The following is an 18,482-nucleotide window of genomic DNA, read 5'->3' on the forward strand; positions in this document are numbered from 1 at the left end:
TCCATTCCCTATTGCAATATGTATTAGCTACCACCATTTTTTTTAGCGTAAACATAGGCAATTTAATTCCTCTCCAAGGGCAACTGAGCACTTTATTTGTAGATGAAACAATGGAAATATAAAGTTGCTTGACACTGGCAGCAACCTCTTCTTCATTAGTTACAGATCTCTCTTTGTAATGTGGAATTATTTAGATGACTTTTACATTTACTACTTGTGCATATTTACCGATACTGCTTTCGGACTGCATGAGGAGTTTCAGTAGACTTTTATGAGTGGAAATATTCTGAATTGGGAGTTCTGTCATTAATGGTGCATGCATTTTGTATTTGTTCATTGTTTACTGGAAAAATGTTCAAAACAATAAATTTAAAACACCCCTCTCTAAACAGTACTGTATTGTACAAGGAATATAATTTAACACAATCAGGAAAGATTGTATCAAAGAGCATGTATAGCGATGTTTTGCTGTTTTACGCAGGTAAGGCCTGTGATTTGAAAATAGCCCAAATTTAATCTTTATCCTGCCACTGGCAAAATATATATTTTTTTGAATGTGGGTTCCAATGTGCTGTTTCAATGAATGTGAGTTTCAAGGGCAGAGAGGTTTTAATGTCAAGTCTTTTTAATTGTGAGACTGCATTGTGCTTTGTTTTAGCAGATATCTTGTTAGTGTTTGTGCTTTTATGTAAATGCAAAATAAAAATTTTCAAATGAAATCCAAATCATTGCAGAAATGCAGTAAAAGCAGTATGCCCATTACATTTGTTTATAGTGATTAATTTGAAATAACCAGGAATAGGACATTTGGAATGGCTCCATTGACCATATTTTTGAGGGCAAATAAAAGACAGTCCAGCTGAACTATACCTCTAACTGCCAGATTTTTTGCAAAATGAATAGATTTTGGCTTATTATTTTTGTTTTTCCTCTAAAATTGCTTGGTTTTGTCATTTAGGAATGAAGTCACTAAAATAATGACCAGTAGGAGTTTCAAGTGTCATAATCTTCAGAAAAATGGATGTTATTCTAGCAACTGTCTAAGTTTATACAAGAGCAATTTTTAGTACTGTTTGTATGTTCCCCTAATATGTTTGGCCTTGTCCAGATTTCCTGCATTAAGAGGTTGAGAGGTACGTGCAAATAAATCGCTTTTTAGAATTAGGAATATCCAAACCTCTCGACTGTCCCCAGTGTTGAGTCAAAATGTTGCTTTCCCCCTAATAATCCCTCTACAAAATGGCAATTTTGGAAGAAAACTTGGAGGGTTTACAGTTATAAATAACTGTAATGATCAGAATTATAGATTACTTTTATTTCAGAAATGCATGTAGATTCTCTTATTTTGTCAGCTGCTCAAGTTAACAGTACTAATATTAAAAAGGTGTCCCTTCTTTGACAGGTTCCCAGCTGTATTGTGTGGCAATTTTATATGTGTGCATCACATTTTTGGTCCATTTTTCATAAAATTGTGGTTTTGTGGCAAATTAATGGCAAATCATTAAAGATTGAAGTTAGAAAATAATGGCAGATATTTGAGTTTCAGATTTCATACCCTTCAAAAAATTCATACTAATGCAATACCTACTACTATTCTATTATCTTTCTAAGTTTATAAGAGCAATATTTTAAAACATGTCCTTGTTTTTGGGCCTTTGTCTCACTTCTATATATGGCTTTGTCCAGATTTCTTGCTCTGAGGTTGAGAGGTATGAGTGTCAGAGCCATCACTGTCAGTCAGAGACATACCAAATTGTGACATACTTGTTGCAGCCCACTCCCCATATAGTGAATCTGGATGTGTCCAAGCAAGGCAAGGAGCAGTTCTGCAGTGTAAGTGTGCAGAGTATTCCCCCATCCAAGGTAAACACAAGTACGACAGTGGCTTTTCATCGTCCTTGATTTTGCAGAATGTTCTTGTTTTCTGTCATATTTTTATACTTTTGATTTATGATTCTTATTATTCAGAAGATGCATGCTGTTGCAGTGCCCTGTTGCTGTGTTTAAGTGGCAATGCTTTAATGACCCTCAGTAAGCTTGTCAGAGATTTTAAGATGCAAGTAAGCTTTAATAAGCATACTGTTAAAGAATTACCAACATTGAAAGCCTTTGTTGCAATGCAGAGAATATTTACATAACTAGATAACGTATAAGCCTTAGGTATTGAAATTCATATGACTGTATTTGTAATAAAGGACAGGATTACAGTATTTTCAAAAGTTCATTACATTTGTTGGAGACTTGCAGTCATCTTTGCATGCTTTACCCATAAACTAAACAGAATGCCAATCTATCATGTGTGGTCCATAACCTGTGCAGTAATCCTTTAAGCAATTTATCTTGAGCTTGTTTCTTGTTTGCTGTTCATTTTTTACTTTGATCATGTCTTCCCCATGAAGCAAGTAGATAGTTGTGGTCAGGCAGCAGGTCTTTTTTGGATAATAAACATTTTTACAAGTGGGGGTATCTGCTACTTTCAGCATGTTACTTGGTACTTTTATAAAGATGAATATAAATTATAATTAGAACTGCAGTGCAAGGAGAAGTGGTTTGAGTTGAGTGCTGCTTGGTTTTTTTTATACTTGATTTTGACTGGCATTCCAATAATGTATTTAAAAAGTAATTTATTTTTTCATGCCTCACAACCTTTTTATTTCCATCTAGATATTAAGTAAGCTGTCATGTAGCCAATGCATTGAAATATTTTTTCCTTCTATACTTCATTTTGTCTTGATTGGACTCTCATAATGACAGTTTGGCACCCAGGGCAGCATATTTAATTAAAGTTCCAGTTGTTGTGGTCTTGAGCATAGCTCCACCCCTTTCTAATTGGTCATACCCTTCCCATTGGCCACACCCATTCGGCTGTCTCTTGTAGCCCCCCTTTAATTTGAAGTCACCAACCACCACTGTCAACATCTATACGACGTCTGGAAAGGCAACATGAATAATGCCTTAACAAAACATATCCATGAATTTTCTAACCACTACTTCAAATTCAGTGCATTGGAACAAGTAGCGAACCAGGGCAGAGGGGGACTCACCCCATTGTTCCTTGAATACAAGGAACTAGTGTGGCAACTGAGATGTGATGCACACATCCACCTGAACTTAATGATATGGCCTTCATTTCTAGCTTACTAAAATTTAAGGCCGATTTGCATATTTGAAGACATTCTCAAATAAGTGGTATTTCATACATTCTCAAATACGTGTTATTTCACTGGGTTTGTGCAAATGAACAGGCTATGGTCAAACTGCATATTCAATTGTATTTATTTTATGTTGCACAAACATTCCTGATTGTATTGAAGAAGGCATTGAGTGATGTAGTGGATTTTATTTTATTTCATTTGAATACAAACTTTTTAAGAAATGTATTATCAAGGGATTATGTGACTGATATTTTGTATAAAAGGAAGTGATGTTTTTTGTATAAAAGGAAGTGATGTTTTTGCACAAAAGGAAGTGATGTTTTTTGTATAAAAGGAAGTGATGTTTATGTACAGTTAATATGAAGAAGTCAGATGGTTTTACGCAGACAAAAGTGCTCATATTAAAGTGTAGTCCATTCCTGTGAGCTGGTCTTCGTGCTTTATTTATTTTTTACAAGTTTTATTTGTGTTTTGTGCTTCTGAGTAAAACACTCTCTGTAATGTCAAGCAGCAGCTCTCACACACACTTGACTGCAGTTAGAAAAGAACCCATACCTATCTCATTACACAGATTACAGAATATAGTACACTGCATATACACCAAAGCTCAAGTCCAACTTGGAGTGTGTCAGACAACACTTTGTAGCTGATGTCATCAGCAGTGTCTGTTGAGGAGAAGATAACAGTGTCCCACATGCTAATGTAAAATAATGTCTGTAATGTTAAGCAACAGCTGTCTCACGCACGCACACACACACACACACACACACACACACACACACACACACACACACACACACACACACACACACACACACACACACACACACACACACACACACACACACACAAAATTGACTTCAATGAGAATAGAACCCCTACCTATTTAAGTACACAGGCTAAAGAGCATAGTACTTAATACAAATGACATGGCACAAATCTGAAATATATAGGAGTGTAGGGGATCTTGTAGAATATGACATCAGCAGGCCATGTGGGAAACACGATGTTGGGAGACCTGTATGACAAGGATGTGTAGACATGCACAACTATCAAAATATTGTCATTGCTTAGCTTTGCAGCAGTAACTGTGGGATACACACTTCTGCTCTGCTATCTAGACACACACACACACACACACACACACACACACACACACACACACACACACACCAAGTTGACTACAGTGAAAACAGAAGGGTCTATATTACCATACCAAATGGTAACAATTTTGAACACTCACATGAACGAAAATGCATGAGAACGAACTTGTATTGTTGGAGGCTGCGCCCTCACACCCCCTGCTAAATATATATTCCAACTCTGAGGTTGCACTACAATGAGGAAAGGGCAAACATTCCAATCCTCATTGTACCACGACCCCAAAAAAACAAGTTTGTTCTTGTGCGTTTTCAGTCATTTGATATGGTACTATAGACCCAAACAGAAGCCTTACCTAAGTACAAAGACTACAGAACACACTATTAATACAAGTGGCACAGCACAAGTCTGACACACACAGTACTGCAGGTGAACTTATAGTACATGACATCAGCAGGACATGTGTGGGCAACAGGTTAAGAGGCCTACACAGGCACATAGCTTCTTAGTTTTATATGAGACTACTAGTCTAATAGAAATAGGGTGTTTAGAAGTTTAGCTGTGTAACAGCACAAGTACCCTTATTGTGCATAATTGGATGGTCGTTTTTAGCAGAGTGAGTTTGCAAGCAGTACCATCTGTCTCTGTCCATGAGGAACACAGATGCCAGCCCAGAGGTAACTTTACAACCAGTCAACCAGTAGTCAAGGTTGCAATTGAACAGGGTCATTGTGTAGCAGTGTTTCACACATAGTGGGACCCTATTACTAAGAAGTGTGAATCATTGTGGGATATGTCTGCCTCCCCAGCATGTTCTGCTTATGTCACAGGCTAGATTGAGTACCCTGTGTCAAACTATTATTATCCCATTTGAATTGCATATGCCCAACATTCCCAGAAGGGCAGGATCAGAGACTGTTCTGCACGGCAGCCATGGGTCACCTCACAGCAGCCTGCATGATGCCAAGTACAGTGACAGGTATGTTAGTCTTTCCAGGTATGTCATGTTTGGATGCCTGGGAGTCTCCCAGGCACAGTCCTGTGTTCTATCCAATTGTTGTAGGTGTCTGGTGAGGAACAGACAAATGTGAGAATTGTGCTTCATTACTGGTGTGATAAGGGTAGAGTACATACGAGGTATGACTACTCTGGTCTTGGATGTGATGTCCATATATATGATGTGCACAAAGCAGATTGTGTGTGTCATCAGTATGGGAACATAGCAATCAAAGTGTAGATTGCTATCAGCATGTGTTTCCAAGTCACATAACACTGCATTTGAGCTTAGGGGGAGCTATTTTTATCACAATTAGCAAGGGGACTTCATTGCCAAACGTGAAAAAGAGCCTTTATATGCTTTGAAGTTCAGTCTGTGAGTTTGGCACCAATCATCAGTCTGTGTCAGACCTACTGTAATATATTACCTTCACTGGGGGACTCTATATGAGTTGATTGAGTTAACAGTCATCTTCAGACTTGGTAAACTACATGCCATCTACTGTTGCCTGTGCTTCAGGGAAGTGTTTTGAAAACAGTTGAGGGTCCAGCACAGATCCTTGTCGTATTCCATTGGTGAGTGGGCTAGTGGTAAGACTGTGTGCTATGTCATTGAGCCACTTGGCTATTCATCTAGTATTATATGACCTAATTTCCAGGTGGAAGATCTTCTCTATGAGACATGAATGGAGGATAGAGCCAAACACTTTGGATAACTCAACATAGGCAATATGTTCTGCTATCCTTCATCCAGGTCTTTTGTATTAGTATTCAAGAAGTACACAAGAGTCAATAAGCAAGCGCTACCCTTGGTAAAACAAAATGGGTAAAACCAAGTGTGTTGAAGGTCACCTATGTCCATGTGGCTATGGTTCATACTGATTCCTGCACTAGCCTTGCAGATAAGGCTGTTTAGGTGTATGAGTTAAAAGTTGTAGATCTGCATGTAACCATAGTGATGTGCATTGCATAGCACACAGCATTTTATATTACATTTTGTAACATGGTTGATATATGTGTGGAAAAAGTACTGGGACCCCAGGGATGTAGTGCTTGGGGCGTGCCAACACATGGAAGTATTTTAAATATATGACATATATTCAGATAGGGCCATCAGTTTGTAATGTTTCAATATGTACTTTCATGTCATATAAAAGAAATGGACAGCATAATATATACATTTGCATAGTGCAGCTATCAGTGGGTTTGCATTATGGTTAGCAAAGTGCATATGCTGTGAGACACATGTTTGTTTGTAGCTAAGTAGAGAGCAAACATAAGCCACATTGCTAAAGTCTGACATTTACTATAGAGTCTATAAAATACACCGGCCGGTTAACTGATTCTGTGGCAGCATGTGTTAATGCACTGATGCATTTCTTTTTTGGGTCAGATGGTACTGGGTTTGAATACAGATGTATGTCATACTTTAAAATACTTTTCATTGCAGAGTGATAATGCAATGACATGAATTGTTTATATGAGATGCGTTGCTGTGTATTGTCATAGTGCAGTGGTGTTAGGCATCACTGCATGGGAGTAACTGCATATGTTTGCCACCACTCTCTATTTGCGTGACATGAGCACCTCTGCACAAAAATGGAGCCCAAAAAGTGAAGATATCCATTGTTTCTCCAGCATTGCTAAAGTCTAACACTTAGTATTGAGTCCCTATAATACATTTGTTACTTAACTGACTCTGTGGCAACATGTGCTAATGCAGTTACTGCATTGATACATTCCTTTTTGGGGCCACATGGTACTGGGTGCAAATACATCTGCATCTAATACTTTACTTTTGCATTACTGTTGCTGCACGTTGATGCATGATGCACACCATCACACAATAAATCATTAAGGATTAGAAATTGGGATTGATAGGATGGTGGTGAAATGGGGAGCAAGCAGGGGGAAGAACTAACATAAAGCAATATGTGAATATGCTGGAGGGAAGGTAGGAAAGAACCATAGTCATCCATTTCTTCAACAGTAAATAACTGATAATATATGCAGAATATTAGCTGAATTTGGACTGTCAGATCCACAGAGGGGGAATTGGACCAAATCAAGCACATCAAGAAGACACATGTTCAAAATGGAGAGCTTTGTATGGGAAAATATTTTTTGTGGGACAGGTGCCCATTTTTTTTTTTTTTGAGATAGAGAGGAATGTTGGGGAAGGGATGTAGGCATGTCTGGGTCTGGTAAGTTGAGTAGGTGAGGAAGCAGTTGCAGACAGATAAGACAAGATACAGGGACAATGAACACAAGCGTTCAGTGGACACCATGGTTGGGGTGAGGGTGGGGACATCCAGACCCCATGGTCATCCATCTGTGTGATGGTGAGAATTGAGTCCTCATCCACAGGACTGTCATCACTGTCACCTCACTCCAACACTGGCTGGTGCTCTTGACCTCTCCTGCTTTTCCTCCTGATACTATGTACAATGAGGAAGAACAGCTTCTCCAGACAATGTAGGCATGCACCAACAGATCACAGCAGAACCTTATGCACCATCCCTGACAACTCATTCTGGGTGATAAACTCACCACCTCTGCTACTGCTCCTACAGAGAACCACTGGACTAGCCTCAAGGGCAGGTAGTGCAGAGGCAGCAGACATGGTGCTGCCATGTTGGCTTTCAGACATGTTGTACAATGACGCCTGGGCCAGTGGAGTGGGGGCAGGTGGATCCTGTGGGGCAGGCCTACCCTGCTCTGTTATGGAACATTTCATGATGTGGTACACATGGATGACATGAACACATGTTGATGAGATGTAATAAAATAAAACAAAAAATGAAAAAAATGAAAAAAATATAGTTAAAATAAAAAAGAGAGCTAAGGGTTGGGATGAGAGTAAAAAAAAGAGATAAGATTAGTACCTTCATGTGTAACATGCAATGCATTAATACAATTACTTGACTCTATTATCATAACCTTTATTCTTAAGACTAGCACCTCTAACAGAAATCTTTTACTTTTAAGACTAACAGCTCATATCAGATGCACACTATACTACAGAGTGCAGCAAGTACTCATTGACTTGCATATATTGCACATTTGTGTGTTCTAATTATACAGATTACAGTGTATAGCAAGGCATGTATACAACTGGTATAGAGCTTTCACTTTAAGCCTTTAAGTTACATATAATTAAATAATTAATAGCATTGTACAGTTGAGAAGTGTGGTATTTGAACCCACAAGCTCTGACTAAAGTCTAATATTGCACTCTTGGTTTGTACTGCAGACTAATACATGCATACCTGCTTTTACAGTTGAGATATGCATCAATTTAATACAACTCTATAAAATGCAAGAAAAGCTATCTTTAACTTTTAAAGGTACAATAACACTGCTCTTCTGCTGCATGCATGCCACATGCTTCCCTCATCCTCACCAATCTATCCCCATGGGTTCTTGCATTAACCTCCCTTTCCATGGCAGCTGTGGTAAAAAACAAAACAGAATATCATTATGAATGCGAGTCTTGCCTATATTCAGTTTTTAAAAGTCTTACAAGTACTCTCTGTAGTTAAAACCTGATACTTGCACATCTGTGGGATGTCTGCAGTCCTATATTCATTGATCCAAGCATTGAGGGTATCCCTATTCCTCAGACATAGGTCAATAAAGTGATGCCTATGTTGGTCACCAGTGTGCGGCATGCCAAGGCACTGGATACAGCCAGGGCCAAACTATTCCAAGCTTTGGATTTATACTAGGAGCCAGAATCTTCCCTCTGCTACAGCCTAGTACTGTGGTGTTTAACTAGGAGTCCAGTAAATATCTTGGATTCCTGGGCACCCCTTGTCTGTGCCATAAATGTCACACCCTGTCATTGAACTCCTGCCATGTTTACCATGGATCAAGAGCAATGAAGACTGATGGTTTCATGCAGTTCCATTTATTGCATTTACTGGGAGTGCGTAGACTGTTTGAAAAAGTTGTGCACTGATTATCATCGCAAAAGCACAGTGCTCAGCAGTGAGTACCTCTGAGCACCTTGTTTGTGTGATGGTAAGTGGTGCAGAACAGTGGCAAGCAGTGAGAAATTACATAATTGCAGTTGCTATTATGTGGGTTATTGGATGCACAGGCAGTTGTGTATTTATGTCAAGCAAACTTGAAGTCTTATGCCAGTCCAGATAACAGATATATACTTACAGGAATATAGTACACAGTATACTCATAGTCACATATTTCATAATAATGTGATAATACATAATGAGAAGTGGAACAAAACTAAAAGTGCATGGACTAGGCTGTGTTTGAACCAAGGACCACATCTATGCCAGCACTACACTTAACACCTGTTGCCACAAGAGGGTTCAGAAAACACTTGTCTATATTGCAGTTCATTGCTATAAACTGCAAATTCATAACAGTAAAATAAAGTTTGCACACCCTGTAGTAGAACACAAGACCACATATGCTACAGCCCTACACTTACACCTGCTGCCACAGGATTAGTTACATGACATTCCCTATTTTACTAATTATTCTGAAGGTCTCACTGTTAACCGCAGTGCAAAGTCACTTAGCAGGTTTTTGTGAGGCCCAACAGTATTAATTGAATGCATCTGGTTTCTATTTTTGACTGTCTGAGTCCAGTCTGCTTCCTGGGTGGTCCAGTTTGTGCCCTGATGCTCTTTGTGCCAACTGAATAAGCACAGTTAAACCTGCCATTCATTTTTCTCCATTTCCCATGTTTGCACTAAGTGACACATCATATAAACACTGGCAAATTAAAAAAAGGAGGGAGGAAGGGTTGTGCCAGTTGAAATGAGGAAAAGCAACCTATGACATACACAATAGAAAATGTTAGTATACAAGAGATATTATTGCATAGGGTCTGGATTTGATCTCAGACTCCAGTGCACCTTCAGAACACACGATTATATTATCATGTTTTTCATGGAAAGAATGACAGTTTGTGCGGTGGTGTGAGCTGGTACACAGTGTTTTCTGAATCTAAAACATTCCACAGCCATGTGTGCATCATGAAACAATGTGCAAATGATGAAAAATTACTGTGTAGACTTCATTGAATCCCCTGAAACATTATAACATAGACGTAAGGAAGTTCAGAGATACACTTTGGTGTATATGAAGAGGTACTGTGAGTAAAATCAAGTAGTCAGTATACAGTTCTGTAAACACATGGTAAGACCCCTTCTCAAATAATTATATTTTATTTAATTGTGGGTATTGAGGTAGAGCATAATAATAATAATAATAATAATAATAATAATAATAATAATTTAATGTTTATTGTTCTTGCCACTTCATTTATGCAAATATATAGATTGGGCAGATTAATTTCAGAGAGGGCAATAAAACGTACATTCAAACGCTCAACATATGGAGTCTTATAAAATGAAGGCATATGTGGCTATAACTAAAACACTTATTACCTGAAGGGTAGATACTACATTTCAATAAGAACTGTATTCCAAAAATAGTAGTGGATGGGAATAACAGTATAATAGAAGGTTGACAGCACGATAGAAATATAAATAAATATTTCTTCATGGAAAGAATGACAGTTGATTAGAATAGACTTCTGAAAGGACTACTAGAGTCAAACCCATGAAGGAATTCAAAAAAAAGTATTTAGCAGATATAGGTAGTTATTATACAGAACATGGAATTACACCATGTATCATGGTAAGGTATTGATAAGTAAATGGAAGACTAAGCAAAAAAGTTTTGTTGGATTTCAAATGTTCCAAAATCCCCTGTCATAGACATACTTGCATAACTAAGAATGGCCATGAGATCCAAAGCAGGACATGCAAGTTAATGGTCTCCACCTGTCCCCTCTAGGATTTCCAATACTGGCTAAAACCTTGCTCACTCCCATATTACCTTTCTGAGGCCTTATAAACCTTCCAACATAGCAAACTTTACCCAAGAAAATGTAAAGGTGTTACTGCTCAACACTACGAGTCTAAACTAGAAAACCCATTTATTGCCAGCTCTCTTCACCTTGGTGACATCAGTGCAGTTACGTAATTGTAGTTTAAAGTTGTGGAGAACACCCCAGCATTGCAGGGCTATAATGACTTCCACACGTTTAGACCAGGTGATGCACAAGAAAGGTGGAAGTGTCTTGATTTACAACAAAAACAAACACACCTCAAGGATAGTCAAACAGTATGACTTCCTTGAGATTCTCTACTACCAGATTACAATAGGCAAAGTCCCATACCATATGCTTGTAAGCTATGGTTCATCCTCAATGAACCAGAAAACCCATAACACATACTTAAACATTCTGGAGAAACACCCCATTCAATCCAACACCATATTAATGGGAAACTTTGTAACCCACTATAAACTGGGAATCATACATGACTCCTAACATGCAGGCCCAGAGAGATTCCTAGACTTTAAAAACACAAACACCCTGGAACATCTAGTATGTATGTCCACTAGGGCTGCTAACATCCTTGACCTGGTCTTCACACACATGGAAGAACATTGCACCCCCCTGTGTGTAATGTCCGCACTGGTCAGCTCAAAACATAAAGCTGTCTACTTTGAAATAAAAATCAAACCCAGTACCCCAGTTAACCGCCAAACTTTTATGAACTATTCTAAGGCAGACTTTCTAGTATTAAGTGAAAGCCTGTCAAACTTGTAAGTCCCCACAAACCCTGAGAACATTGATCCCTATGCATTATTTTTCATGAAAACCCTGTACAATTATGTTTAGTGCTACACAGAGACAGCTATGACTATCTGAAATAAGTGCAGGACAAATTCAGAAAATACGCCACCCAGGAGGAATCCCAACATCAATAGGTGGTATTACAAAAGGAAGAAAATCATGACAAAAAGTATGAAGTGGAATACCCAGCAATGTACAAACTGCCTCCTCAATGTAAACATGCAGTTTAGGGGGTTAATCAAGTCTTCCAAAGCTAAATTTGATTTAAAAATAGCTACCCAGGCCTAGGATAATCATAAGGCATTCCTTCAGCAATGTCCACAGTCACAAAGACAATAAACAAAATGCTCATCTAATTGTAAATGGAGCCACCTATACTGAAAAAGAAGCTATAGCAATCTACAATCCAACAAATGTACCTCCTGCTTCAGCCACCTCTACCCCAAAACCCCCTCAGGAAATACCCTTTAACATAAATCCCCCAACTATCACTTTGGAAAAAGGTCTTCAATGCACAATCCAAGGCCAGGTACACTGCACTGATGAGCTTCGATAATATCCTTGAATGCCCCCTTAATAGCATAAGACGAAGGGCAGGATTCACGAAGGCTTGCACAGAGTGTAAGAGACGTGTAACACTCCATGCAAGCCTCGCGATCCAGGAACAGCCCTAAACTCCGTGTAAGAGACCAACTAAAACGTCTCTTACACGGACTGGGCGTGGACATGCTAAATACCTCACTTGCAGCTGAAAGGTATGCAAATGAGGTATATTAGTGATCCACGAAGCAGAAACCAGCCCGTGTAAGAGACGTTTTAGCTGCAGAAATGTACTCAGTTGACAACTGAGTATGTTTCTGCAAAATTCACAATGGAGCCAAATAAAGGGTGCATATGTGTCAGGCAGCATGCCAATGGCCAAATATGTGGCCATTGGCAAGGTAACCCGATGCAAAAATAATAAAAATATATATATTTTTTTTCCGGCGATGTTTAAACCCAGCGCAGCCCCGCGCAAACAGGCTGCGCTGTATAAAACAGAAAAATGAAGGTCATAAACCCACAAATGTGGGTTTTATGCAATACATGGAATGACAATGCAGGGACCAGCAGACTAAAAACAACATGGCGACCGTGTAGTGGTTGCTAAGGGGGGAAGCTGGGTGTAAGACATGTAACTAAGCATTAGTAGGCAATCTCATGTAAATGAGGGTTAGGATACTGAATCTCACAGTCACATAGCAAATGAGCACAGTCTGAGTAGTGTAAGAGATACATAAGGGGGAGGAATAGAGTAGGAGATAGGTGACATCACAGGGGGGAATGGTAGAAAGAAATGCAGTTCATTGGAGGTCAGTGTAACATGACAGATGACAGACACAGATCAGGGAAAGAGGAGTGCCCCAAGATAAGTCTGGGAAAGTCAAGAAATGGAAGGTGTACACTGTTACTTGCACTAAAGTTTCTTGCTGGGTGTGCATGCGCACGTGTGCACACCATGAAGTGCAAGTAGGGCAGTCTGCACGCGTGTAAGGCAGAGTGAGCATGTGGGAGCCTGTTGGCAGACCTGTAACACTGTTTGCGCTGGTGTGTGCAAGTTTTAACCCGAATAAGTAGATTCTGAACAGTGTAAGCATGTGTGCACGCATGTAAGCCACTGTGAGCGTGTTACTGCTGGTATGCACGCTGCTCCCCCCTGAGGAAACAGAAAGGAAAAAGGAAGCAACAGAATTAGTAGGAAGCTAGCAGGGAATACTGCTGGAGCTAGCAGGTGAAAACAATTAGAAGCAGGCAATTACACAGGCAGAATAGTAGCCCAGCCCAGCATTTAAAACTCTGCAAACAGCAGTGCAGGATGTTTCTCTCAAGAGACACTGCAAGACAGGAGTAAGCTAATAGAAGTGAAAACTGAAAAAGTTTCACTCAGAGCAGAAATGTTAGGGGCTGCCAAAGCTGTCATAATGAGACATAGGAGACTTGCTGAGGGTGGTGACAATGCAGATGGTGCCAGACAACCCACAGTGAGGAGACAGAGAAGAGTGTATAGGCCCAGGGTCACCTACCATGGGTTACATGAGCTGGAGATAGTAGAGCGCTATAGAGTGGACAGAGAGCTCCTGCAGCAAATAGTTGAGCTGTGCAGGCCACGCCTCACACACAGAACCAACAGAGGGGAACCCATCCCAGTGGAAATGAAGGTATGTGTTGGCCTAAGAATACTAGCAACAGGTACCTTCCAAAGACCAACTGGTGATATGATGGGGATATCACAGGCATCAGCCTCCAGGGTACTGCACCAGTTCCTGGATGCCATGTCAGCACATGTCGGTGATTATGTATATTTCCCCAATGCCCGTGAGATATTGGCCAGCAATATGCGTCTCTTTCAGCAAATAGCGGAATACCCTGAGGTAGTGAATGCAATAGACTGCACGCACATACGCATCAAAGCACCAGCCGGTGAGCGGGGTAGGGCCTACATTAACCGCAAGGGCTTCCCCTCCATCAACTGCCAGGTCGTGTGTGATGCCCAGGGCATAATAATGAATGTGTGTGCTGGCTGCCCTGGGAGTTACCATGATTCCCACATCTGGCATTTGACGCAGCTGTACCAGACATTTGCCAATGGGGACATCCCACACGGACACCTAGTGGGGGATGCAGGTTATGCACTGGAGCTGTGGCTGATGACACCCATCAGAAACGCACACACACCTGAACAGGAACGCCATAATGAGGCACATGCGCAAGCACATAATGTAATAGAGTGTGTGTTTGGGATGCTCAAGTCACGGTTCCGGTGTCTGGACACATCTGGTGGAGCCTTGTAGTACACACCAACTACAAGTACCCAAATTTTCATGGTATGTGCTATGCTACATAATATGATCTTGTGAAAACAGCTGCAGCAGGACCAACATAGGGCTGGGCCAAACAGTCCCCCACCATTGTAAGGCCATCACAGGCAGAGCGTGACTCGGAGGAGGAACAACCTGAGCCTGCCCCAGTAGGCAGAAGGAGGCGTGCCCAGTATGCCCTGGCCTTGGCAAAGAGGCAATGCATAGCACATACACTGGCTCAGTAGGAACCCTGGGAATGATACCCCTCTCTGACTCACTCAAATAATAACAGGGATGCCTAAAATGACATGACCTGCTCACAAACATGTACAGGGAGTGTAATATGTGCATCCGACAGAGGCAGCCCTGCAGCACCATCTCAGGCATGAATGCCATGTGTTAAGTAATGTAACACCATGTACTATATGCACACCTGAGGACCCTGACTAACATCCACCCTCACCAAGCATGAAGCCACAAAATGACGATGGGATGATAAATAGCAATAACTGGCTGAAGTAATGCAGTTAGTCAAAGAGGAGCCAATGTGTTCCAGCCTGGGAAGACATGCAGAGCATGACATGATGCACCACCTGCTAGGGGTGGCGTGCACCTATCAGTCCAGGCCCCATGGATACTGGCAAAGGCTGGCAGTACCCACAGCATGCCCTGAATAGGTAAGTCTCAAAAGATGAACCCACCTTCATAGATACTACAAGGGATAGGAACCTAGATGTAATGTTACCCAATGCCAGAAGTCTAAACATCAAGATGTGTGCAGTGTAAATGCACACAGTATGGAGAATGTAGATATCAGTCCTGTAATAGTAAACTGGGTCAAGGCTCACATCAGCACCCTAACACTACCAGGTCACACCTCATATTGTGCTGTACAGCCGCAAAACATGGAACGAGCTACAAAAGGAGGGTGACTAGCAATAAATGTCAAGGATAACAACACCCCCATGTTGGTACCACAACAAGAAGCAGCATGGAATAGCCATGGTCAAATACCAATGGCTAAAACTGCCTCCCAGTATATAGCCTGCTGCAGACTACTGTCCTAATACCAGGAACTGCACCTGGCCTATGTTGGAATACATGAATATATCAAGCCCCCCCAAACCACATTATAATGCTTGACTAAAAATACCCAGACATACACCAGGAGCATTATACTAGCACCAACACAGTTGGAGAAAAGTTCCCAGAATCCATAAATCAAAATGCCCAGGAACAACGTACCACTCCCACAAGAGGGGTAAGCATACTGGATGTGATAATCAGCAACATGTGTACTGGATGGCAAGATGAGAAGTGCATCCCTCACTGGTAAGACCAGACCATAGAGTAATCACACTGGATATACACATCCCAACCCCAGTCCCTGGCCAGAATTCTACAGTGAAAAACATGTGTAAAGCATAGGTTGCACCCCTCCAAACTGATGTGGAATCCACGAAAGGCCCTGTGCAAGTGCAGAATATGGGACACACTGCAGAACATGTTATACAGGCATTCTATGAACACAGCCAGAAATGCTTGGAGTATGCAATCACAAATAACAACAAGACACAATGCCATACACGCAGGCATCTGGCATGCTGGACTCCAGCCATTACCAAACCATGCAAGAGAATGAGGAAGCTACCACATGATAGAGCAAACATAAAAAGGGAAGTAATCACTGATCAGTAGTATGGCAATAACATATGTCCACACATACAATCCACTAAGGCCAGCCACAACAAGTAGAATCTGTGAATCCAGAGCCAATGTGGCACCTGTCCCAAGTACACAGACAACCACAACTCCCCCAATAAATACAAATATATGTGATAGATGCAACCATGTATCCAAACCGGAGGCTGAGCTCCTGTCAAAACTAGTCAGGAGGAGAAGGTAACCACATACACCACAAACCCAGTCCCACATAGACCTACCACAACTGTAAACCAAACACATAAACACAGAAAAACATTCCTGGAGGCCCTAATTACAAACACACCACACCAACAGAAGCCTCCAAAGCAGATCCCAAGCAACCACAACCTCCAAACATAGCACATGCAACACATAGTACACAAAGCTGGTGTGCTAAACAGTCACAGGCCAGAAGGAAAAACAACATGTCTGATACAGTTGTAATAGGTGTCTGTATAGGCAGACACACTGCTGTCCCACTCACCAGACTGAACAAGGGAAAGGGTACAGTAAGCTGCCTGTAGGCTGCCACAATATGCCACATAACACAAGTACGCAGGTCACCCCAAAGCAAGCAGAAATATGATGCACTCAATGTCCATGCTGGTGTGAATGACCTGAGATGTACCTCCCTGGACTACATGAAAAGAGACATGGATGAGCTCTCTGAGTATGTACCCCAGGCCGGTATGACACTGGCCGTGTGCAGCATCCAACCCTCACCAAGAATGATGCCACAGTACAAACACAGAATGATCATCTTTAACAGGTGGCACAGTTACAGCTGTCAGTCCAAGAGGGTCTAATGTCTGTCTGCTTGGGATGTCATGCATGACAAGCCATGCTGCTGTTCCAGGGATGGCTTGCACCTGTTACCCCTGTGCGTCTGGATACTGGATACGGCCTTTGCCACCTCCATAGAGCCGTATGTAGGCAAGGCCAAAAAGACTACCCACCACCCTAGAAAACATAAGTGGTAAGAAACATAAGGGCAATGCTGACCAATGCCAGATGTGTAAACTGCAATATGCATGCCCCTGAGGCACTTCCCAGTATGGAGAACATCGATGCCTGTGCAGTGACAGAAGCCTGCTGCAAGCCTAGTGATAGCACACCAGCACTGCCAGGTTATACCACATATCATGCGGTATGGCCCCAACCCCTGAACCAAAACATCAAAGGAGGGGGAGTATCCATATGCAGCACAGACACCCATACGGCCAGGTAACTGACAATGCACAAAGCAGCGGAGACCACCCATGTGCACCTAAGTGTAGTCAAAACTGCTGTACAGTCTGTAGCATGCGACAGACCACACTCTCACTCACAAGAACTCCACCCAGATATCCTGAAGACACTGGACAGTATGAATGTCCCACCAAATACCAGACAAGGTACTCACAAATTACCAAATAGGTGGTAAACCATTATGTATGCAAGGAGTAATCTGTCATGTGACACACACAATGCCAATGTGGCTTGGAAGATTGTCGATATTGGGCACCGTATCATGAAAGGATTCACATCTACATCAACAGAGGTCACTGTGCCCCTGTACTGTTCCCTTATCACACCCATAATCTAGTACAATGACTCATATGGGATGTACCGTACGTGACACCTGCAGCGGTTCGGAAGACCTCAAAGGTACCCACCAAGAGGATAAAGGGTGTCAAATATATGTTATATGCTGCCTGGCTGTAGTCACCCCAGCTGAATGCAGTCACAAACTGCCTGCACAGAGGCATTGTATGTCTGTTGTACAAGGCCATGTCCAACACAGGAGTAATGGACATGCTCCACTACAGGAAATCAAAGCCATTGGAGCTGTGACAGTGACAGATGTCAGCCTCAACACATAATGAAATAGGATGTGCTGGAGGGACAGATACATAACCCAGAGGCTCCCCACACCCAAAAACAGAATCCCAATCCATGTTAGGCAGAGCCCCTCACTGACACCCCTCAACAGGAATATTGTCAAGTGGATGGTAGATCGTACATGTA

This window comes from Protopterus annectens, chromosome 3.part1, assembly GCF_019279795.1.
Source record: "Protopterus annectens isolate FY-2018-M chromosome 3.part1, PAN1.0, whole genome shotgun sequence".
Classification (NCBI taxonomy): Eukaryota; Metazoa; Chordata; order Ceratodontiformes; family Protopteridae; genus Protopterus; species Protopterus annectens.